General features: G+C 42.5%; 1 long non-coding RNA gene across 1 annotated transcript in view; it reads left to right on the top strand.

Moving 5' to 3' along the window:
• The first annotated feature begins 2,223 nt into the window (after positions 1 to 2,223).
• Positions 2,224 to 25,917, top strand: part of LOC308651576 — a 38,433-nt gene continuing 14,739 nt past the window's right edge. The window contains exons 1-3 of the long non-coding RNA XR_014022591.1: positions 2,224 to 2,379; positions 2,625 to 2,715; positions 19,249 to 19,324. This is a non-coding gene — a long non-coding RNA (uncharacterized lncRNA). The remainder of the gene's footprint in view (positions 2,380 to 2,624; positions 2,716 to 19,248; positions 19,325 to 25,917) is intronic.

Here is a 25,917-nt window from a genome sequence, read left to right as displayed (position 1 = left end):
TTAAAAGTCCTTGTGCAACACAGAATCACCTGAAGGTCTCCTTAGAACAGAAAATTGCAGGGTGGGCTCTACTATTACTGAAAGTGAAAGCTCAGTCCTTGTCCCTGATGCCAATTCATGCCAATGTAATAATGAGTACACAGTTTTAAGAAAATGTAAAAAGGGGGCTGGGGATGTGGCTCAAGCGGTAGCGCGCTCGCCTGGCATGCGTGCGGCCCGGGTTCGATCCTCAGCACCACATACCAACAAAGATGTTATGTCTGCCGAGAACTAAGAAATAAATATTAAAAATTCTCTCTCTCTCTCCTCTCTCACTCTCTCTTTAAAAAGAAAAAGAAAAAGAAAATGTAAAAAGAAGGTTTATTGCTTTGCTAGCAAAAGAAGAAACACTGGGGACTCCAGTCCCAGAGGCTGTGGTTTTGCCTAGTAGGGAAAACAGAGGGCTTTTAAAGAAGCTATTCAAAGGCTATATTTGTGCCCAGGCAGGGGGTCCCAGGTGAGCTCTGATGGTGTGTTGAAATTCACTTGTTAATTGGGAGATAGTCACTTCCTAGTTCTTCTGGTAACATCTCCTGCCTGTGGAGGACAGATAACTCAAGGTAATCTTGTTCTATGCCTCCAGGTTAGAGAGGGAGAGAGGGAGAAGAGGAAAAGGAAAAAAGAAAAACATGTTCTTTTAAAAATAAGCAGCAAGGGTTATATCCAAAAGATAAAATGGATCATAGTTACACTACCTCCACAATTTCTAATCCACGGGGTCTGGGTGGAGCAGATAATGTGATTTTTCACAGATTTCCAGGGGGATGATCATGCTATTGGCCCAGGGGGAATGCACTTACAATCACTACCAGAAGGCAAGGGGTTCAAACCTTTATCCCAACTGGCAGCTCAGCATCTAAGGAGGCCACGCATGTACCTTCTCTCAGGAAAATCTACTTTCTCCTCACTTGCAATCACCACTCCTCCACATAGCAGGGGCTGGCAGGCCTAACTCAGAGAAGCAGAGGCCTCCTTTCTCTAGGAATGTTGGAGGGTGGAAACTTGGCTTCCTGCCAGGAGAGAAAGGCAAAAGGCCTTCAACCTTTGGCGACAGAACCTAACTAGGCAAATGGCACAGGATCCCTTGCATTTCTCACTCCATTTGCTTTCACAGCTTTAAAATGAACTGATAGCAGTCCGAGGCTACTCAGGTTTCTTTAAGATAATCCTTGTGGAAGGGACCCTGCCCAATGCAAAGCTCTTCAGATTTACAGTCTTAATCACAATAAGGGGGACTAAACCAGGTCTGGGTTAGGGCCCTTCTAAAAGGGCCTCAGCACAGGGAACTTTCTGGGCTTTTTCACTTCTTTTTCACCTTTAAAGCAGGAGCCCTTTTTTTTCCCGGGAGTTGTGCACACCCACCCTCAACCTCAGCTCCAGAAGGGCTACCTGACCTGGGCATGCGCGTGTATGTGTGGTTTTTCTAGTGAAAAACATAACTGCCTTTCCCCGGTTCCTTCCATCGTCAACTCCGGGATCCTTATCCCACGGGAGAGCCGGGGAACCCGGAGGTGCTGAGGCAGGGAGGAAGCCGGTGCTTCCCGTCAAGTGCCGGCGCCGCCCTGCCAGAGCCTGGGCGGGGGGGGGACACCCAGTTTTCGCAGCACCTCGAGGACGCGGCGCAGGCCGCTTGGCAGAGTGTCCCAGGGAGAGCCTTGGCCGCCCCTCCAGCGGGTCTCCGCCAGGCCCTGGGGGCTGCTCCGGCTCCTCCACAGATTATTCAGAATCGCGCGTCAGCCTTGGCTAGGGCGCCTGGCGCGAGCGCTCCGGGCTTTGGCCGCCTCGGCCCGGTCTGAACCCTACGGGCCGCGGGCCAGGGCGGGCCCGAGAGCTGCGCGCCAGGACCTTGTCCCGACGCCTCCCGCACCAAGTCCCTCCTGCCGGGCCTGTTGTCCCCGCTTGCAAAGCAAGGACCGCACTTTGGGGCTCGCGACTGGGTCTGCGCCCGGGGCTCCCTGCGCTCCGTCTTGGGCTCGCAGCACCCGGCTCTCGACCCGGCAGCGATGAGCCCCAGGAGCTGCCACTCCTAAGCTGTGGCACCCCGTCGTCCATCGGCGCCCGAGCGGGAGTGGGAAACAGGGGCGGGAGCGGAGGACGCGCTCTGCACAGGGCGACCTCCCTCTCGTCTCCTCGTGGCGAGATTTCGGGTGGAGAGCACCCCTCGGGGATCCAGCTGGGCGGTGTTCCAGATGTGTGCAGCTGTACAGCGGGAGACTTTCCCCGGGTTCTGGGAGGGGACCGGCGCAAAAGTAGTCGCTGCTGCTCCCTCTCTGTGTGAGTCAGTGGGGAAGATTTGCCTTGTAGGACTTGCACCTTGCACCTTGCACCTGAGCACAGAGGGTGTGAAACTTTTCTTTTTTTTTTTTTTTTTTTGGCGGGGGGGGGGAGTAAAAGGGACTTTGGATGAAGAACTGAGGGCTCCGTAGTTGAGGTTTGAATCTTAGTTCCACCATTTACCAGCTGCCCAGCCTTCACAAATCCACTCCCCCTCTCTTTTTCTTCTGGGTTATAAATAACTATAGCTATCACTTGAGTGCCTATTATTTTCCATGTACTTTACATGCATTATTTTTGTCTTCCCAAAGATTTTGCAGGCTAGGTGTTATTATCCACATTCTGCGGATGGAAAAGTGGGATCCCGTCCAAGGAAAATGACTTGCCAAGTTTGTACCACTGGTAAGTGGGGACAATGACTTGATCCTTTCTCTATCTCCAGAGACAGTACTGTCTCTGAAAGTGAGACTGATACCATACAATGAATTTTTAAAATGTGAAAGGGTGATGGAGACTTCTCTTCTGACCTGTCCTGGGGCCAGGTGAAGTCCAGGTATTTTACTGGCATGACCATACCTCCTCCCAACCTCCACAGCAACACTTGCTTGGGTGGGTCAGGGTACAAGGGAATGGGGCTTAGACTCACATTCCTGACAGTCAGCCTTACCTACCTCCCCAACTTGGAACCAAAGGGTTCACCTCCCTCTTTCCCATTCTCATTTATACCCACATCACCACATTCCTCTGTTTTCTTTAGAAGGATGTGGTTCACTGTTGTGGAACTTCCCTCCCTCACCAGTTAGTCAAATAGATTTTCTCTTCTGTTCAGAATGGGAAAAAGAAGGTCAAGGAGGTCTCCATGAGGATTTTCCCCCACACCCTGGTCTTGAGAGGCCAACAGTGACTTAATTTCTCATCTGTGTCTAGAATCTATCTACTTTGCAGATAAAATATTGGAATGCTGAGGAGGGCCTGGGTGTTAGAGAAATTTGTGTGGTAGTCTTTTATAAAATTAAATCTGCTAGTAATAATACCACCAGTCTTGGACCCACAAGAGTTGTGGTAAGACTAAAAATGGATAATGGCCAAACATGTGCTTTGAGAAGTGTGAAGAGCCTTGTAAATATAAGATCCATTCATTCAAGGAACTCGGTGGAGACAACAAATATAAAGGTGAATGCTATCTTGGAATCTTCCAGATCATCAGGGCAAATAAACATGGCTATACGGGAGAAGAGGGATCCCTAGTGCACCATTGGTGAGAATGTAAACTAGAGCTAGTATAGAGAACAATATGGAGATGCTTCATACTAGAAATAAATGGAATTATTCCACTACTGGGTAATTATCCAAAGGAAATGAAATCCATATGTCAAAAAGACATCAGAAATCCCATGATTATTTCAGCTTATTCATAATAGCCAAGATATGGAATCAACCTAGGTGTCCATCAGCAGATGAATGGATTTAAAAATGTGGTGTATATACAGAGTAAAATACTATTTAGCCACAAAAAGAATGAAATCTGTCATTTGCAGCAACATGGATGGAACTGGAGGACATTATGTTAAGTGAAATAAGTCAGGCACAGAAAGAAAAGTACTATCTAATTTCACTTTATTTTTTACAAAGTTGATCTCATAGAATTATAGTAGGAAAGTAGTAACCAGAGGCTGGGAAGGGTGGAGGTGGGTAAAAGAAATGGAGAGGGCTAATGGATACAAAGGTACAGTTTTTTAAACTTCTAATGTTCTGTAGCACAGTAGGTAAACTGTGATTGACAGCCATCAATTTTATATTTCAAAAAAGCTAGGACAGAGAATGTTCCCAACACAAAGAAATGATAAATGTTTGAGATAACAGATATTCCTGTTACCACAATCTGATTACTACATGTATTCTAATACCATGCTGTGCCCCATAAATATATGCAATTATTATGTCAATTAGAAATAAAAAATTTTAAATGACTATACAAATAGTTAAAATATAAGATGCATCACATGCAAATACTGTACAAATATATCCCCATTATGTAAACTTACACTTTTTTTGGAATAACAAAGAATATGGGCATCTGGTTGTATTTAACATTCCTACTCTTATAAGTACTCCTTTTTTCAACAGGAGCTCTTAAGTTAGTCTCCTTCTTTCCACTTGTGTGGGTCTATGGCAGGGGAGAGAGAGAGAGAGAGAGAGAGAGAGAGAGAGAGAGAGAGAGAATGTGTGTGTGTGTGTGTGTGTGTGTGTGTGTGTATTAGTTCCCTATTGCTGCTGCAACAACTTACTGCAAACTTAGTAGTTTAGAACAATACAATTTTATTATCTTGCATCAAAAGTCCAACCTCTGTCGGATTTGGCTAAAGTCAAAGTATTAGCAGGAAGAGTATCCAAAAGGAGGCTCCAGGGGGATTTTTCCTGGCCTCTTCCAGGTGTTAGAGGCTGTTGCATTCCTTGGCCTGTGCCCTTTTCCATCTTTGAAGCTGGTGGTGCATTACCAGTTGAGTCTTACACACACTGAATCACTGTGTCTCTGCTTCTGTCAGCACATCTTCTGTCCCAACACTGACTCTGATGCTCCTTATAAGGACTCTTATGATTGTATCAGGCCCATGTGGATAATCCAGAATAATCTTCCCATGTTGAGATTTTTTTAATGTACTCATCCCCATAAAGTTCCTTTTGCCCGATAAGTAACATTCTCAGGTTCCAGGGACTAGGACTTGGACATCTTTGTGGGGGAGGAGCATTAAAAAAAATTCTAGGGCTTCAAACCAAACAGTTTTATGTATATACACATATGTTTTTTCTACTCTCCCTCTTCTTCAAATAAGAAGTCATAAAGCAGCTTTATAAAGGTAACAAATCATGAAATAAAACTACTTAGAGCCTCGCTATATCCATTAAAAATCAGATCCTTTGCTATCAGGGAAGAAAAAAACAAAGGATAACAACACAGGCCCCACATAAAAGGTAAGGAGAAGGGCTTGGTAGGCTGGAAAGTCATAATACTGTATGTGCTTCACTGGGAATGTTGGCTACAGCCCTTGGAAATGATTAGCTGTTAACAATTGTTCACAGCTCTTCAGTTGCTCTAATCTACAATTCTTTGTCTGTGTAGACTTCAAAACATTTTTTTTAAATCAATAAACTATATTTTGTAGAGCAGTTTTAGGTTCACAGCAAAATTGAACAAAAAGTACAAAGTGTTTCTATATACCCAGTCCCCACGCCCACACCCTCCTCCACTTGAAACATTTTTTAAGGCAGTAATAGAATTCTTGGCTCCTTTTCTTTTCCAAAAGTAAAGCTAGTTAAAAAATAAAAGTGATACTGCTCTGGTTGAAGTGGGTACACACAGCCCCTCAACCTCTGTCAAATCCCAGCACAAGATTTGAAACCTGTTCTTAAGTTAATTTCTCTTAGTTAAATGAAGAGAACACTTTAAGGTAGAAAGCACCCTCTGCACTACAGAAGTAGGGAGACTATCATGTTGGAAATTCCTCTCCAGTTTTAAGAGACAAAGCTTATAATGTTCTGCTAAGAACTGGAAGGATAGGCTTTCTCGCTGAGACTTGGTTTCCCCACTTCTGTCACATAGCATAGGAATCTTCATGCTGGAATCTGCTATTTTAGTTACCAGAGTGACAGGGCCAGTGGGCAGCACCTGAATATCACAGCAATGCGGGCGTGCATGGTATAGCTCTGATTCATTCATTGTATACTTACAGAGTCCCTATCATGGCCTGGACTTATATGCTGGGGACATAATATTAACTAGGACTTACTGTGGGCCTTTTGCAGTCTGGTGGGTGGTGGTGCAGAGAAGAGAATAGCAGGCGGCCCTGAAATAATGTTGGATAGGATTCTACAAGCTAGGTAGAGAAAGACTGAAAGATTTCCAGAGAGAATGGTCTCTAAGCAAAATCTGAACCGGTCAGAAGGGAGATTGGGACGGGGGAGCCAAATGTGCAAGGCCACAAGATGGTGAAGAAATGGAATAGAACCGGGTATTTTGGAAAATAAACAGGGGCAGATGATGATGGAAGGCCTTGAGGCTGTGTAAGTGTGTAAGTCTGGGCAGCCACTTCAGGGTCCTAAGCAGAGGACTGAGGTGGTCTGATTTGCTTTTCATTAGCGAACTCCATGACTTTGGCCAATGTGCTTCCCAGTTTTCTCTTCCATGTGCCTCGAGGATCCTTGTGGCGCTTCCCTGCTGTGGTTCTGCAACTCTTTAAGCAGTGAAAAACACGCAGTTTGCAGGCCTATCTATCAGTGAGGCTCACATGCAAAGTGGAGGTCCCATGCTTGGGTCCTCTGGGTCAGTGCAAATTCTGTAGTCAAAGACGGAAGCGACCGTGCTCAATCGGATGGACGGAGAGTGAGCCAGAGGAGGGGCTCTGGCCAGGCTGCGAGAGGCCAGTGGACTTGGGAGACTAAGGCAAGGTGGCAGCCGGTCCGAAGCCTCCGGGTCAGCCGGGAGATTCTTTCCAAATCCTCGGTCATCACCGCCGCTCACTGCGTCTTATCGCGTCTCTGGGGCCTCAGAGGAAGGCTGCCCGACCCGGACGCCTGAAATCCGCCCATTGTTCCCTCCCCGGGCCGAAGAACCACAGCTCGCGGCGGGCCGCAGACAGCAACCCCGGCAGCCGGAAGCGCAGGCCGGGCGTGGGGCCGAGGGCGGCGGACTCGGGTCTGCGCAGGCGCAGGTGGAGCTGCCTAAGGAAGACGGGCGCGGTCCGGGTTCTGCGGCCCGCGGCTGCCATCTGGTGGATATGCAGCACGGTGGCCGCTTCCAGCCCGCAGAGGCGGGCGCTGGCTGAAAGCGGACGCAGAAACCTTGCCGGGGAGCCCAGCCAAGCGCTGTGTTTTTCCAGGTCCGCGCAGGCCAGGGGAGCCCTGCGTGTTTGCTTGGTAGGAGTGAATTACCGGGAAACTAGACGGAAGGTACCCTGCAAATAGGCATGTACTGTATTGTTTGGGAGTGAACAGCGTGTAAAGTAAATGTCAGGTGAGAGCAGTGCCAGGAACCACCGCCCGCCCCCTCCTCCTGGCCTTGGCTGCTCCCTGACCTTGAACTGAAGCACCGCGGGCAAAACAGCTCTTAGAGTGAGAGCATTGAGAGGAGGCGGGGTGGGAGCAAGAGGTGTCAAGACAGAAATAAGAGCTAGCCTGCCCAGCCCACGCATTCCACGGCGGAGAGCACACACCCCTTCTGCCCACCCCACCAACGCCTTAGATACGTGGTGAGCCAGTTTTCTGCCAGATGTGAAGGGTGGCTCAGGGCCTGCTCATTGATGACAGGAACAGAACCCATGAAGAGGGGACCCCCAGCCCATGGGATTAGAATTACATATCTCTCTTAGGGAGCCACTACTTACAGTTGTCTTGGCCTTCACTGGCTGGGTGTGGCTAAGTAGTGCCCTATCTCCTGATTCTGAGCTGTCCTTGATCTTGTTGGTTCCCACCCTGTTCTTGTACCAAGCAGTCCCTTTGAGTGTGTTTCCTCTCTTCAGGGATTTAAAGATTAGTCCTGAACATCTTCTTTCGCCTTCTGTCCTTGCTCAAGGGCATATTGACTATTTCTTCATCCCACCTGAATTTTCCTGGGCTGCCTGCTGGGAAATGGCTTCTTTAGGGCTCCTCCTGTTGCAGAGCAAGGACTTTTTTTTCCCTGGATCCCTAGCGACTGGGGAGGTCCTCAATCGCCAGTTCTTTGTGATCATGCCATACAGATTTCAGACAAGTCACTCAGACTAGCAAGCATTTGTTTATTAGAAGGGTTTTGGAAAAGGGAAAAAGGGACCCTCTGAAGGGAAGGGAGGGAATGGGTCCTCTGGGGAGAGGCGCAGGCCACGCCTTCCTTCCCTCCTGTTTTATTGGGGATCCCAGAGAAGTTTCCAGAGTCCTGCCTACATCCACCTCTTGACTTTTACTGATTGGATGACTTTCAAGTCACCACTGTGCATGGTCTTACCCCACAGAGGGGGAATTTTATTATTATAAAGACATGCTAAAGATCCAAGGCAACTGTGGGTCACCTTGGCCCACACTGACTGGTTCTAATTGGAACTTGTTCTTACAGATTTTATGGTTGGGGGTTTGCCTCTAATCCTGTCCCTCTTAGTCCTGGAATCTGTCTGTGTGAAAGTCACAAAACTCTGCCCTTCAGGGTAACTTGTATTCTTATCTGCAGGGCTGAGCCTTTTGGGCTGGTGGTTGTTCCCTGAGGAGTGTAACATGTCCTATTGACTTAAACCAGGCAAGGCCAGAGGGGCCTCAGGCAAACTGCCCTTCAAAAGAAAGCATGGGGGTGGGGGTGGGAATCAACAGAGAAGGCTCAGCTCACAGAACTCCCTCCAACCAAAATTTATGTCCCCACTGCTTATGTCTGCCACCTGTTACATCCCAGGCCACCATTTTTATGCTCTCCCAGTTCTCCTGCATTCTACTGATGGACATCATCCAGTGTCATCAAAGGGGCTTTTTGTGCCTAGATTTTCAGTGGGCAGAGAAAATTCAGAAATGAGAATACTGCTGACAGCAGTTTCACCACTTTAATAGAATTCATGTATTCCATTCATAGATATTCCTTTCTCTAGCTTCTAAACACTCCCCTGGTTGCAGGTGACATGGGTTTTATTATTTGACCCCATCACATCTGCATCCGTGGAAATTAGCAAGAGACTTCATGACTGGGAAGGAAAAAGACAGGGACAGACCATGGGTCTGGAAGGCTCTTGGCATGGACTTGAATGTGGTAAATTGATGTCTCATGTTCTTCAAGAAATGTCCAGACAAGGTGACCTCACTGGGGATCTGGCCAATGCCCTTGCCACACAAAAGGACACATTGAGATCCAGAGAGAAGTGACTGGCTCAGGTTACTCAGCAAGCTGGTGACCTAGCTGGAATTCGGTCCTAGCTCTCTCCACATTCAGCTCTTTCATTGATTGCACATATTTATTGAGGACCTACTATGTGCCAGGGACTGTGCAAAGCATTGGGAATACTGATATGAGTAAAATGAAGTACTTTTGAGATGGGGATTTAGGGATACAGAGAGAACACTTGAGTCTCAAAAGAGAAACACTCATAAACTGTTGGAATGCAGAACAAACAACCCAGCCAGTGTCCTTGTGCCAGCATCCCTGTCTGCAGCTTGATGATTGGCTTATGAAAAAGAAACAAAATTGCAAGATGACCACAAGAAGTCTGGAGGAACCCCCCCTTTAGGAAGCATGGGTATTAAAGACAGAAATGACCCTAGAACACTAGAGGGCAATGTGCAAACCCAAGGAAAACCGCATGAAATTAAATAACTCCTGCCTGACTCCACCTCTAGTCCAGCTTAATAGTTACTGTCCCTTTATAAATGTTAAAATAACAGACCTAGATGAGGTGACTCATTTTCTCTCTCTCAGGTCACCCATACGTCTATTCTTCAGTATACTTTCTTTCCATAATAAATCTCTTATTCTTCATTTCATACCTGATGCATTCTAAATTTTTTCCTTTGATGTCATCAGGAACCCCGATACCTCCCTGTACAATGACACTTGTATAATGCTTGTATCCTCTAGTGTATAAGAGATTGCAGGCAGACAAATAAATCTACCCCATAATGCCTTATGGTTAGAAGTGCTAAAATAATCTGTGTGTCTTTTCTGGTATTTTGGAGGGTTTGAGGCTTAGGAGATGTTCATGAATATCACTAATCAAATAAATATTGGTGGGTGTCTCACTCTGTGTGAGGTGTATGGGGGACAAACATAGAGTCAAGTGCTGCATAATGATGTTTCAGTCACCAAAGAACCACATATACAAGGGTGGTCCCATAAGATCATAATGAGGAAAGATTTACTTTCAAAGACCGCCACTCAGCTGGACAGAGAGCGTGCCTCTTAGCATCCTTATATACACTTTATAATTTTTGTGTTCAATGTTTCCTCTCCTGATTTCTTCCAAAGAGGAGGCTTGTAGAAAACTCTGATTCTGAAATGGTGCCAATCCCTTCCCCAAAAGGCATCTCAAATCCAGCCGCTGCTACTGACTTATTGATGGGCACCATCCAGTGGCCTTGGGGAGGTGGTGGGCAGCCCAGCCATGGCTTATAATAAGGAGAGACAACTCAGCATCCACCCCACAGTGAATAATAGAACAAAAGCTGCTAGCGCCTGCAGGATCAAAGCGCATGAGCAATCACAGTGTGTCTGGGATGAATAGATCAGCAGAGGGGGCTGGGGCAGCAGGCCGATGCCATGGACGCTTCTCGGGGAAGTCTGGGCTACAGAGGAAACTTCAGCTGGAGAGAGGTTTTCTGTTTCTCACAAGATACTCTCCTATGGCTCTTCTGTTAACCTTCCCAGGAGAGAGGGGACTCATTCCTCTATCCACTTTCTCCACCACCTGTCCTCAAAGCCTAAAGAGATGGGTGGCTATGTCAAGAGGGGACAGGAAAAGAGTACTGAACCACGAGGCAGGAGACACTGGACCTGTGAGCTTAAGCCACCCTGACGTTCTTTCTAGGCCTAAATCTCCCCATCTGTGAAATGAGGAAGTTGAATGTAATATGGTTTCAGACTTTCTCTCCACTTTGGAAACTATATTTCTCTGAAAAGAGGCAGACGGATCTGTTGTCTGCTGGCTTCCTGTCCAGTTACCTCTAGTCCAGGTGGAATGATTACCATCACTATTCCCAGTCCATCCTTAAACTCAGTGTATAAAACCCCATTTTTGTGGAGGAATCAGGAGGAGAGCAGGAAGCCAGATTATATTGTTTATTTCCTCCTGCAGCCTGCTCCCCTGGCTAGTAGACAAACCAGAAGTAGCCTCCAAGTAATTTGGGGGGGCAGGTAAATTCTTATTGGGATTTTTTTTTCAAAGGCATATTTTTAGATTGAATCTCAGTGTATATGGAGTTCTAGAGGAGAAGCTTCTGATGGAGTAGGGGCGCTCTGGGAGATTTGTAGATGTTTATCTCAATCCAGAAGACCCCCTGGGATTCTGAGCATGCTCTGAGAACATAGCCTAACTGCTCCTTGTGAAAGTTTGTATGTGTGGTGTGTGTACATATGTGCATGTTTGTGTGTGGTGTGTGTACGTGGGGGGGGGTGGCGCATGTGGGTGTGTGTGTGGGTGTGCTTTCCCCGAGTCAGCCCAAGTCCAAAGATTTTTATTTTTCCTCTTGAATAAGCCAGTGGGGGAAGTTAGTATATAATTAGAGGAAGAAATGTGTCAGGAAATAACTAATTTTACTAGTGGAAAATTGCTGTAAGCCTTTCCTTTTGTGTGTAAGCCCAGCAGCCTGCAGGCAGGTGAGAAGTCTGAGAACAGAGGCAGGGGGATGGCTCAAGACACTTCCCCATTTGAAATAAGCCCAATGCGTGGGTCCACAGATAGATCACATGTGCATGTGCACACATGGACTCTCACGCACATCACATGGACTTGTGTGATGGCACACCTGGACGTGAGTACAACTGAATATCCTGCTAGATAAATTTCAATGTAGGGGAAATACTAAGTATTGTGAATTGAACTGTGTTCCCCAAAATGATGTGTATAAGTCCTATCCCCAGGGCATGTTTCTGAGACCTTGTTTGGAATAGGGTCTTTGCAGATGTAAAGTGATTAAGATGTGGTCATACTGAAGTATGATTGGTGTCTTTATAAGAAGAAAATTTGGGCATGGATATGCAGAAAGAAGATGGTGAAAACAAGCAGAGATTGGAGAATGCTGCCACATGCCACGGAAATCCTGGGCCATCAGAAACTGGAAGAAATAAAGATCCTTCCATTAGGAGACTTATGGGGAGCAGCATCCTGTAACTTGGTTTTGAACTTCTAGCTCCAGATCTATAAAAGAGTGATTTTTCTATTGTTTTATGCCCGGTTTGTCATTCTTCATTACAGTAGCCCCAGGGAATGAAGACATCAGATGTATAGGGTGTGAGTTTTCACGCCCAAGCTGAGGGTGTAGGGAAACTTTGGCACATAGGAGTGGATGGATGTCCCTGCTCCTCTGCTCCCTCCCAGAAACCTACACCTTCCTCGTCTCTGACTTTACCTCTCCGCTGACCTTAGGCCACCTCCACTATCCAGCAGCCAACATTTATCACGCAATTCTCTCTGCAGAGCTCAACTCTAAATGCTTCAGCTCAGTTAACTGAATCTTCATGGCAACCCATATCACCCCTGTGGATGAGGTGTTCTCATCCATAGGTGAGGAAACTGAGGCCAGAGAGTTTAATAACTTGCCCCAGTAAGTGAGGACAGAAAACACTGGAGTTGGTAGCAGAGTCAGCCTTCCATCTCCTGCAGCGAGGACTGCCTCTTTCCTAAGGAACTGTGTTCCCAATCATGCCTGAGCTTGTCACTGGCTTAATGGTCTCCTGGGCTGAGATGTCCAAAGAAGAGGACCAGGGTGCTGTGTGGGGAAGTCAGAGGAGGATAGGGTGCTGTGTGGGGAAATCAGAGGCGAGCACCATGGGATCTGAGCGTTTGTCACCCTTCTCTTGGATTACTTGTTTTGAGTGAAGAATATATTATTTATCGAAAATTGTTTTACACCCCCTAAAATGCACATATCGGCACTGTACAGTGTGACAAAATTGGACAAGTACATCTAGTCATATAATCACCAAAGCAATTAAGAAACATTAATATCATCATAGACAGGTTCCATGTGCCCTGTTCCACCGCCATCTCCATCCCAGGACACACCTGATCCCTGACCCTGTTGTTAGCACTACAGGTTATTTTACCTGTTCTCATACTAAAACTATGTGGAAATATGTTATATATAACATATAACCATCTATTATATGTTTATAATGTTATTATTATATATAAGATTTTTTTTTTTTTTACTTACCATAATGTTTTTGAAAATGATGTTTTTTGGGTCTGGGGATGTGGCTGAAGCGGTAGCGCGCTCGCCTGGCATGCGTGCAGCCCGAGTTTGATCCTCAGCACCACATACAAACAAAGATGTTGTGTCCGCCGAAAACTAAAAAATAAATATTAAAATTCTCTCTCTCTCTCTCTTTAAAAAAATCATGTTTTTTGTTACATATGCCAATACTACTACTACTACTACTTCTTCTTCTTCTTCTTCTTCTTCTTCTTCTTCTTCTTCTTCTTCTTCTTCTTCTTCTTCTTCTTCTTCTTCTTCTTCTTCTTCTTCTTCTTCTTCTTCTTCTTCTTCTTCTTCTTCTTCTTCTTCTTCTTCTTCTTCTTCTTCTTCTTCTTCTTCTTCTTCTTCTTCTTCTTCTTCTTCTTCTTCTTCTTCTTCTTCTTCTTCTTCTAATATATTAGGGATTGAACCCAGGGATGCCTAACCTCTGAGCCATACCCCCTGCCAGCCCTTTTAATTTTTTTTTTTTTTAATTTTGAGACAGTGTCTCAATAAGTTGCTTAGGGCCTTGCTAAGTTGCTGAGGTTGGCCTTGAACTTGTGATCTTTCTGCCTCAGCCTCCCAAGCTGCTGGGATTACAGGCATGTGCCACTGCACCCATTTTCAATTGCCAAATAATATTCCCTTATATAGGTGAATCAAAACTTGTTTTTTTCCTTTACATATTGATAGACATTTATGCTGTTTACAGTCTTGCATGATTACAGATAAACTTTCTCTGAACATTTATTTATGTCTTTGTGTGAACATGTGATTTTTATTTCTTGTGGGTAGATACCTAATAGTTGTTGGCTAGATTATATTTTTAAATTTTTTGAGAAATTGCAAAAACTCTTTTCCAAAGTGGTTGCATTATTTTATGCTCCCACTGATAGGGTATGAGTTCCAGTTGCTTCATATCCACCAATACTTGGCATTGTCTATTTTTAATATTTTTGCTATTCTATTGGTTGTGAAGTGGTGGCTTATTGTGGCCTTAATTTGTACTTCCCTGACAACTGAACAGGTTGAATATCTTAATGGGCTTATTGGAAGAAGGTTCTATACCTTCTTTTGTGAATTGTTTAAGTATATTAACAGTTCTTCAATTGGGTTGTTTGCTTTCTTATGATTGAGTTGTAGGAATTCTTTCTGTATTCTGGATATGAATCCACTGTTGGATATATCAGTTGTGCATGTTTTCTCTCAGTCTGTGGTTTGTCTTCTTTAAAAATAAAAGATGTCTTTTGAAGATCAAAACTCTTAAACTTTTGTTAAAATCCAATTGTGGATACTTTTTCTTTTGCAGTGTATATTTTAGTGTACTAAAAAAAAAAAAATCTTTGCCTCCCTCCAGATCACTGATATTCGCCTATATTTTCTTATAGCTCTAGAGTTTATGTTTGGGGGTCTATATCTCATCTTAAATCACTTTTTGGTTGAATATGAGCTAAGGGTTCATACTTTTTTGTATAGAAATATTCATTGTAGCAGGGCATGTTGGTGCACACCTGTCATCCTGGCAACTTGGGAGGGTGAGGAAGGAGGATTTCAAGTTCAAGCCAGCCTCGGCAACTTAATGAAGCACTAAGCAACTTGGTGAGACCCTGTCTCAAAATAAAAAGGGCTAGGAATGTGGCTTAGTGGTTCAGTGCCCCTGTGTTCTATCCCTGGTACAAAAAAAAAAAAAATTCAATCCCATCATCACTTAAAATTGAAAAGATGATGATTTTCCCATTGAATTGCTCTGCACTCTATAAAAAATAAGTTGATAATATAAGTACACGTCTATTTCTGGAGTTGCTATTCTGTTCCATACATCTTTTTAAAAAATTTTTAAAATTGTAGATGGACACAATGCCTTTGTATTTATTTTATTATTAACTTATTTATTTTTATGTGGTGCTGAGGATCAAACCCAGTGCCTCACACATGCCAGATGAGTGCGCTACCACTGAGCCCCACCATCAATCCGTCTTTATGCTTGTTTTGACCTGTCTTGATTGTAGTAGTTGTTTAGTAGGTCTCAAAAAGACGGTAAATGCTTTAATTTTGTTTTGTTTAAACATTTGATATTATCCTGAATTTTTGCATGAAGTTTAATTTCTAAAAATATTGAATAAAATATTATTTATCTTGATTACTAGGACTTTACACGTGAAGTGAATGTCTTACTTTCTTCAACCTTAGACCAGCCCCACCTCCAACTTTGTTTTCTTAAACTTCTTTTGGTCGCTCAATGTAGTTGTATTTTCATACAAACCTTAGGATCAGTTGTTAATTTTGACAGAAAATCTTTTTTTTTTTAAATAAAGAGAGAGAGAGAGAGAGAGAGAGAGAGAGAGAGAGAGAGAGAGAGAGAGAATCTTTTTTGTAGATGGACACAACACAATGCCTTTATTTTTATGTGGTGCTGAGAATCAAACCTGGGTCCTGTGTTAAGTGAGCGCTCTACTGCTAAGCCACAATCCCAGCCCCACAAAAAAATCTTTTAATTAATTATCTTTTTAAAAAATATTTTTAGTCATAGATGGATGGACACAATACATTTATTTTATTTATTTATTTTTTTATGTAATGCTAAGGATTGAAGCCAGTTCTGCACACGTGCTAGGCAAGTACTCTGCCGCTGAGCTACAGCCCCAGCCTGAAAAAAATTCCTGTTGGGATTTTGACTGTGATTACATTCAATTTATAGATCAATTTGTGGCTCTTACTATAGTGAGTATTTCCATGCATGAGCTTGGTACATTTTGTTATTAATTTAATGGTCCTTAAAATCTCTTAGCATTGTTTTATAATATTCAGTTAGAATTCTCACATATCTTTTATTAAGTTTATTCCTAAAAATTCTACATTTCGATGTTTATTGCTAATGCTTTATTAAAAACATTTAAAATAAAATATTCAAAATAAAACACTCAAATGTTTAAAATAATAAATTGTTTTATTTCCATTTCCATCTCAGTAAATTTTGGTTTCCAATTGTTTGTTGCAAGTCTGTAGAAGTACAATTGATTTTGTACCTGAAAATTTGCTAAATTCATGCATTAGTAGTGTGTGTGTAGGTTTCTCAGGGTTTTTTATGTAGACAATCGGGATGCCTGTGTATTCACAGAACAATCCGTCTTTCTTTAATAATGTGTGCTCTTTTCATTTCTTTCAGAACCTCAGTACTATATTAAATAAAAAATTTAAATAAAGGCAGACATCCTACCCTTGCTTCTGATCTTGGGAGGACACAACTCAGTCTTTTGTGCTTGTCTATATTAAATGCAGCCAAAGCCTGTGCTGCTGTGGGAAATGTTGCTCTGTGGACCAGCCACAGTGCCAATGTGTGAATAGGGTGTGGCCTTAGGAACATCCTCCAGGCGAAGGCAGGACAGAGTTAAGGAAGTAAACACTACCTTTATATCTTCCTTCCCCATGTATCAGCTGCAGGTTCCTTCGGTAGAAGGTAGGGTCTGAAGAAATAACACAAAACCAGCTGGACTTACTTTGCAGAGCCTCCCAGATGCTGCAGACTCAAATCTCAAGGAGTTATTTGCTCAGGTCTTTATTCTTTCCCTCTCTCTCCTCCCCTAGCTTACTGTGTTTTTCTTTCTCCATCCCTCCATATCCTGAAGCACACGCCAATATACAAGTAAACACTCACATACCCTCAAACCAGATTTCACAGCAGAGATTTGAAAACATTAGACCAAAAATCGATGGAGACAAAGACAGTCTGGAAGTGGTTGCTCAGTCTATCTCAGGGAGTTCACCATCATTAATGGAGATAAACATCATTGGGAAAAAGGGTAGGGGAAACTTGACAAATTCAGCTGTCTGCAGACATGGTGACAATAATAGAACTGGGAAGCCCTGCATACCTGTTGTCCCAGCTACTTGGGATGCTGATGTGGGAAGATTGCTTGAGCCAAGGAGTTTGAGACCAGCCTGGGCAATATAGTAAGACCCTGTCTCCCCCCCCAAAAAAAAAAAAATCATAGAGGATAGAGATGCTATGGTGTATCATCTCCAAAACTCATGTTGAAACTTACTGCTTATAATGAGATATTAGGAAGTGGGACAGATGAGATTTTTTAGGAGATTGATTAGAGCTCTACCCTCATGAATGGGTTAATCTACTCATGTGATTAATGGATTTATCTACCCATGTGACTAATGGATTAATGGGTTAACCGGGTATCTCTAGTGTAAAAGCCAGTTTGGCCAGGTCTCTTGAGCACTGTCTCTTGCCATGTGATGCCCTATGTTAACTACTTCAGGGTTCTGCCAAGCAAGAAGGCCATCAGCAATGTGGTACATTCATCTGGACCAGAACCATGAGCCAAAATAAACTTCTTTCCTTTATGACTTACCCAGTCAGTGGTATTGTGTTATTAGCAACAGAAAATGGATAAGATGAAGCTTTAATAGAAGAGGAGTGTTTGGGAACTGGAAGGGTCTCACAAAGCTGTACAATCTAACTTCTGTTGATGCAGGAGACTACCCCAGTTCCTAATCCTTCTTTAACTGACCCTTTGAATTTGTGAGATAAAGTCTGAGTATGGGTAGGAGGTCCCAATTATAGTCAATATTAATGAGATTTTGTACGACAGAAACACAACTTATACTGCCAGCCCCAAAGGGAATATTTAGGCTCATATAATTGAAAAGTCCAGAGGATAGGTCTGGCTTCAATCATAACTGAGTTTGAGACCACAACAAAGTCATCAGGGCTTTGTGCCTCCATATTCTGGGCATAGTGGCCACCAGTTATGTTAGGCTCATGACCTACAAAGATATTCAACTATAGGAAGAATAAAGCTTCTTCTCCATAAGTATTAGTAGAAAAGTCTCATGGAAGGATTAGATTGGCTGGTTTTAGGTCATGTGACCATCTCTGATCCAGTTGCTTAAGCCAATTGGAAGTGGTGGCTTAGCCTATTTCAGGGAGTTCACTATCATTAATGGAGATAGAAGTCTTTAGGAAGAGGGTAGGGGAAACTGCCAAGGGTATGATGTATTCTGGCTGTCTAGCCAGGATCTTGTGCTCATCCCTGAAGGACAATGGCAACCTTATCCAAACCACTGGGAATAGCTTCCCCATAGAAAAAGGGGCTCTTCTACCAGAAGCAAAGAGGCAGGTCTGGACACAACACAATAGCAGCCTATTGCAGCTTAAACCCTGACTCACGTATGGTTATATAAGACAAATTATTTGTCCTAATTGTGCATCAGTTTCATCATCTGAAAGAGAGAGGTAACACTCTTGGTTCATGTAATATTTACACCATGGATAACATGGGTCTATGGTCAAGAATGCATTTGGAGATGGAGGGGGTTTCTATTCAGCTGTAGCCCATGGCACAGTTTCTCTGTGGGGAGCTGAAGAGTAGGTGACTCCATCCCATGAATCTCATTATCTTAATAGCAAACCCAGGTAACAGATTGTCCTTGTAAACACCAAGGCACAAAAATCACTGAAAAGAGAAGGCAGTAAAGATTCTCAAGTCCGCCTGTTCTCTCTCCCTGCATGGAATGCCACGAGTACATCCTTGGACCCCAGAGGAAGAACAGGTGTCAAGTAGGTGGCCTTCAGACATGTATTACGTGGTCTTCTTTCCCCACCCAGCTGCCTTAATACAAGAACAAATAAGATTACAGAAGCCAAGAAGGCAGCATTTGGAAATGTAAAAGATAAACATGCAGAGGCTAATTGAAGAGTCCCCTGATGAGAAGGGAGCTGTCAGAGTTCATAATCAAGGCTATGCTTTACCAAAGGGGCTCTCCCTGCTCTCTTTGCAAACCCAGGAGGCCAGCAGCTTTAACCCTTTGGGAGGACTCTGCTAGGGGGAGGCAGGTTTGGGCTGTGTGAGGACTGTCTGAGGAGCCCATGAAAAAAGTCTGTGATGGTGTGAGCTGCCAATGTGGGAGGATGCTCTATATGTCACTGAAGTTTTCACCTAAGGTTGGAGGGGAGGGGTGAAGCTTGTGATAGGCCAGGAGGCCTGTCAGCTCCAGGATTCTAATTCTACCATTATGATTTTTCAGATTCAGTCATCAGAAGCCTATCAGATGTGCTTGGACTCAGCCCTGAAGAATCAAAATACAAATAGACGATAATATGGTGAGTAGTCGATGAAGCAGTTCATATGTGTCAGGCATTATTTTAAGTGCTTTTCTATAGAAACAAACTGGATCCTCGTGGCAATCATAGGAGGTATGTAATATTACTGTCCTGATTTTACAGTTAAGGAAACTGAGGCACAGAGTCTAGGTAACTCCCCCAAGTTCATACAGGCAACAAAGACTGGAGAGGGATTTGGACCCAGAAAACAGAAGAAAGAATACAACATATATTTAAGTCTAAAGAACATGGTAACAGAACCTCTGCTGGCTTGACCTCACCATCTTGGGGAGAGCAGGAAGTGTGAGGGTTTAAAGATGAGGGACACCTCATGAGACTCAGACTTAAAGGCCATCAGGGCCTTTTCTGTCAATCCCTTGCTTTTGAGGCTTTGGCCTTCTCGGCCACCCTGGGAGGTGGCTGGGGATGGAAGGATGTTATGCCTGGGCCATAACTCACCAATGTGCTGGCACACCCCCACTTCCCCAATCTACCTCCTGCTCCCCATTTTTCCCTTTCTCTGGTTATCGTAATTATTGAGAATTTACAGAATAATCCGTCACGAAGTCCTCCAGAACAAATTGAATGTCAGGTTTATAAAACAACCTAATAAAGCAGATGGCATTACCCGCTGGTAAATCTCTTCCCGTTTCCTGCCCCACCCCCCTCCCCACTTCAGTGTCTCAGAAAGCTGACAGATTATCCATTTACAGGCAGATTAATCCTGAACAGTATAAACATGGGGAGAAAATTACACTTTCTTGTCTCCATAATTGATAAGAAGGACGCATTAATCTATAAAGCCTGGAGGAAAGGCCCATCTGTCTGCTGAGACAGTCGTGGGGGTGGCTGGGAAGGAAGGAGACCTGTCCATATGTCTGTCTGACTGCATGCCTGACTTTTTATCACAAACCACTTTCCCAGAGGCTGGTCCTGGAAACTGGGCACCTGCAACCTTAGACAAATGCCCATCGCTGCCCATGAGCTGGCAGGACACAAGGTCCTGTACTTGGAATTCTAGGCCACATAGAGATGCTGCCACTTTCCTGCTTTCTTCTTACTACACGGTTCTGCTGTACTTTCCTAAGCTGGCATTGGATGTCTACTTGCTAACTCTCAAGGGGAATTCCAGGAGTAATTTGTTCAATAAGATTCTGATTTAGTTCCCTCCTCCCTTTCTACTATCACTTCATAACTTTTTGTTATGTGTTATCTGGCACCGTTATCTGTGAGGCCTTAATTGTCTCCTTGAGGCCTGTCAGAGCCGGTCAGTGTGTAGGTGCACTGAGTGCTAAAGATCTGAAGTGTCCTGCCAGCCCGTTGCTCTCTGCTGAGGGACAGAGGTGGAGTGAGGGTTTTTGAGTAGACTCTGCCCCAGGACCAACTCTCTCTCTCCCAACTCAGAGATGACATTGACAGGGACACACAATCACTGCCATGCCCCAGTCCTGTTTGGAAGATTTAGGGCAGGCTCCGTCTGTCATTGTGATTGGGATGGCTTGAGGTGGAGATGAAGGGAACATGGCAAGTAAGGCAGAGGGTCCAGGAGAAGTCCTGGCAGACTTTGTTCCTGGCCAGGAGGACCTTATTGGATGAGAGAGAGAAAAATGAACAATGAAGATGGAAAGGGGGAGACAGGCAGAGACCACCAATGCTGAGGAAGCAGGGAAAAGGAATGAGGAGAGATTGAGTAAAGGAGAAATACAGAAGATTTTGTGGCATGAACTCATAATTTCCCCTCCAGGATGGGTGGGCATTTCTGGGTGTGTGTGTGTGTAGGTGCACTGAGTGCTAAGGATCTGAATGAAGAGCAGAAACTTCTCAACAGCATATTGCACTTTATGATACCCAGCATACCCGCCCCTAGGACTGGACACACACTTTGACTAGGTTCCTCCAAAGAGGTGGGCTAGGGAAGGAGAGCCATGGGCTGATCACCCCAGGACACTTCCCACTGCTAGGCATCTGGACACAAAAGGCTCCCAACAAATGTTCCAGTCTTTGCCTTGGGACTCCAAGGTCTTTATACAAATGACACACTGCTCCTGCCTAGAGTTTGAGGATGGCTCTAACAGGGTTTCCCAGACCATGTCCCTTGGAGCACAGGTGGTACTTGAGCTATTCTTTGGGTCCCATAGTTAAACAAATTTGGAAGATGCTGGGTTAAGTAAATTAAATAATGTTATCTCCTCTGTTTTATTTTTGGTGTATTTTGCTTCTCTTCTCTAGCTGATTTTTCTCCATTTCTTTGTTTTTTTCTCTCCTACTCCATCTTGATTGTGAATTTGACAGAATCCAGTGAAACTGTAAATAGTAACTCATTTGGTTTCATGCTTTCCTATTTAAAATAAATGATTTTATACACACACACATGCACATATATATATATATATATATATATATATATATATATATATATGTATATATACATATATATTTAAATTTATATATATATAAATTGACAATTATAATTTTAAAGGAGAAAAAAGATTAGTGACTCACCCCAGGGTCTTACAAGCTTGAAGGTAATATCATTCATTTTCACTGACTCATTTTAATAAAAATTATTATGACATGAATTGTAAAGTAATGATATGTAAATTATCTAGAGAAACCAACAAAGCACTTAATTTTAGCCCCTTAAATGTAGTAATTAATGTTGGATGAACATCTAAGGTTTGGAGGGTTAGTTTTAAAAGGTATAAGTTTGGGTGATAAAATGAATTTTTTTTTGCATATTATTTTTTGCTTGAATGTTTCAAACCACTTAAACCAATTAACTTGTTTCTGTCTAAAGAAGCGAGTTTTGTGCTTTTGTAGTTGAGAAAGCTGTTTTTAGGCCTGTCACTTCATCTTTACAAATCACAACTAAGATTGGCCTCCCATATGCTGTCCAAAGAGCAGTGTTTTTTGTTTGTTTTGTGGTTTGTTTTAAATTTTCAAAGCCTTATGTTCATTATCCTCAGAAATACAGGGGAAGTGGGAAATACTATCTTTGCTCTTAAAAAGAAAAGGCAGAGTGAGAAATTGTTCCAGTCTTGAGGATGCCATTAAGGATGTCACAAAACAGCCATGTGCAGAGGCACATGCCTATAATCCCAGTGGCTCTGGAGGCTGAGGCAGGAAAATTTCGAGTTCAAAGCCAGCCTCAGAAACTTAATGAGGCCCTAAACAATTCAGAGAGACCCTGTCTCTAAATAAAATATAAAAAATATAAAACATAAAATATAAAAAAGGGCTGTGGCTGTGGCTCAGTGGTTAAGCTCTCCAGGTTCAATCCCTACTATCTCTGCCCCCCCCCCCAAAAAAAAGTCATAAAATAAAGTCAGCTGGTTAAAAGAGAAGAAAAATAAAGGGATGTGATATGAAAGAGCATCGGAGATTGAAGAACAAGGTTCTCTATGGGTTACCTATTATGGTGCTGCTCACAGCCCTCTGCCTGAACTGCCTCGCTCATACTCTGGTTCCCATGCATTTCTGACATCTCTTCCCCTTCCCCTTCATGGTAGAAGGAAGAGGGATCCTTTTATTGAATCTTCTCCATTTTTCTACTAATATGTTATTGAATTTTTATTTTATTTGTGTTTTCAGCTGTAAGATTCAGAAGCTTAGTGAGCACCAATAAGATAAGTTAAAGGAAAGCCACACCTAGACTTATCATAATCAAGTAGTGGAAATCAAAGCAAAGAAAGGTCCTTGAGAGCAACTAGAGGAAAAATTATATTTCACATATAGGGGAACACAAATTGTAAGGGCTGCAGATTTCTTCTAACCCACAAAGGTCAGGAGGCAGCAGAAAAATACATTTAAAGTATCAAAAGAAAAAAACAGTCAACCCAGAATTCTATATCCAGCAAAAATATCCTCCAGGTAGGAAGTCAGACTAAACCTATTCTCTAATGGAGGAAAACTAAGAGAATTTATCATCGGGATATTTTTTTGTAATGACTGTTAAAGGAAATTCAACAGAGGCTGAAGGAAAATGTTAACAAAAGAAAGTTCATGCTCCTGCCCGCCTTGCGGGGAGGAGGAGAAGTGACCTCACTGTACCCCCACCCCCATCTACCAATACATGGCTCTCCTGCCTGCTTCCATCCAGAGACAACAGCCAAGACCTAGAAGTCTATCACCAAGGTCTGTAACAGGTCTGGTTACACCAGAAGTATCCCTACTAGCCTACTTCTCTTGATTCCTTTTTCACTCTTCCTATGATCTAATACCTTCTCACCTCCTACCTCATAAACCCCACATCCTACACCTCCCCATCTTTGTCTACCATTGGAAAATGTAGACCCTTATGCAAACCTACTATTTATATAGTAGACATTAATAGATCACATCTGTAATTGTCTAAACAAGAGCTATTTGCTTTAATGCTGCATATTGTTTGCATTGCATGCTGCAAATATTGATTTGCTCCTTACAGGTGAGGTATTGGTAACCTGAAGGGATACCACAGGATTAGAGGGTAGAAACTGTCATACATCAGATCTGTACTGCTAGAGAGGAAGACATACAGACAATATGGAAAAAAGGGGGGGGGGAGAAAGTGTCCAAAACAAACCAAGATGCTTTAACTTACAACAATAGAATCCATTGAAAGCACAGTAGGTGAAGTCTCAGAGAAGGAGTTCAGAATGTACACAATTAAAATTATATGTGAAGCAAAGAATGCTATAAGAGAGCAAATACAGGCAACAATTGATTACTCCAACAAAGAGACAAGAGAGGAAATAGAGGTAGCAAAAGAAATTTATCCAAGAAAAAGTTAGAGATTTGAATAATAATAATAATAATTAATAATAATAATTATCAGAAATCCTTGAAATTAAGGAAACAATAAACCAAATAAAAAATTCAATAGAAAGCATCACCGACAGAATAGATCATTTGGAAGACCAAACCTCAGGCAATGAAGACAAAATATGTAATCTTGGAAATAAAGTTGACCACACAGTGAGGATGGTAAGAAACCATGATCAGAACCACCAAGAATTATGGGATAACATGAAAATACCAAGTTTAAGAATTATTGGGATAGAGGAAGGCTCAGAGATACAAACCAAAGGAATGCATAATCTCTTCAATGGAATAATATCAGAAAATTTCCCAAACATGAAGAATGAATTAGAAAATCAAATACAAGAATGAAGGAAGTACAACAGGAATGGTCCCAAATGTACAAAATTACAACAGAGCCACACCAAGGCTCATTATGATGAAAATACCTAGCATACAAAATAAGGATAGAATTTTGAAAGCTACAAGAGAAAAGTTTCAGATTACATATAGGGGAAAACAATTTGGATCTCAGCAGATTTTTCAACTGAGACCATCAAAGCTGGGAGGTCCTGGAACAACATATACCAAGCTCTGAAAGAAAATGGATGCCAACCAAAATTCTTATATCCAGCAAAATTAAGTTTCATATTTGGTGATGAAATAAAAACCTTCCATGACAAACAAAAGTTAAAAGAATTTACAGGGAGAAAGCCTGCACTACAGAACATTCTTGGCAAAATATTCCATGAGAAGGAAATGAAAAACAACAATGAAAACAGCAAAAGGAGGAATTATGGTAAAGGGAAAGCCAATCAAAGAAGAAACCAAGTCAAGTTAAAAACCAAAATGACCAGGAATACAAACCATATTTCAATAATAAAAGAAAGTTCGCTTTTCAAGAATAAAGGAAGTGTAACAGAAATGGTAAGTATCTAGGTAAATGTAAGGGACTATCTTTTTTTTTTCTCTTCAAGTACTTTCAAACACATGACCATTAAAAATAAAATTTATAACATTATCTGGTAGAGTTTTCAATGTGTGAGATTTAACAAAAATTATAATTATAACATATAGGTCAGTTGAGAGGAATAGTAAAAAAGTTTATATGGTTGCAAAGCTTTTACATTTCACTTGAATGTGTATATATTTGCATGCTTGTGTGAAATAGTTTCTACAGCAGCCACTAATATGGAGACATTTGGCCAAATTACCAATGATAAATTTAAACAATACAAAAATTATTTAAATAACTCAAAATACTGAAAAGGGGTCATAGAAGAAACAAATAGGAGGTAAAATAGAAATCAAGTGATAAAATGGCAGAACTAAACCTAACAGTATGAATAATTATATTAAATGCTGATGGTCTAAATCCTTCAGTTAAAAGGCAAGGATTGGTAGAGCAGATAATGAAGTCCTTGCTATATATTGCCTTCAAATGACACATTTCAACTATAAATACATAGATTTTAAATATATATTATGTATATATTTAATAAGCATAAAAATACTAGAATTGCTATTTTTAAGACCAGATAAAATTGTCTTCAAGGCGAATACTACCACTAAAGATAAAAAGGGATAATTCATGTGGAGAACATAACACTTATAAACTTACATTAACCTAGTAAGAGTCATTCTGATCCTGGGAATAAAAACACTGTTAAACAAAGTTCAACATTTCTTTATAGTTATTAAATTATTTAGAATATATCCCATAGAGGAGATGTAACTCAAATATCATGGTCAAAAATTATTTAGATTCCCCCAAGAACTTTGGGTTACTTCCCCCAACTTTGCCCTCTTTCAAC

This window comes from Spermophilus citellus, assembly GCF_964194105.1.
Source record: "Spermophilus citellus genome assembly, chromosome: 6".
NCBI lineage: Eukaryota > Metazoa > Chordata > Mammalia > Rodentia > Sciuridae > Spermophilus > Spermophilus citellus.
Note: the sequence above shows the minus strand (reverse complement) of the source record. Positions and strands in the feature narration are given on the sequence as shown.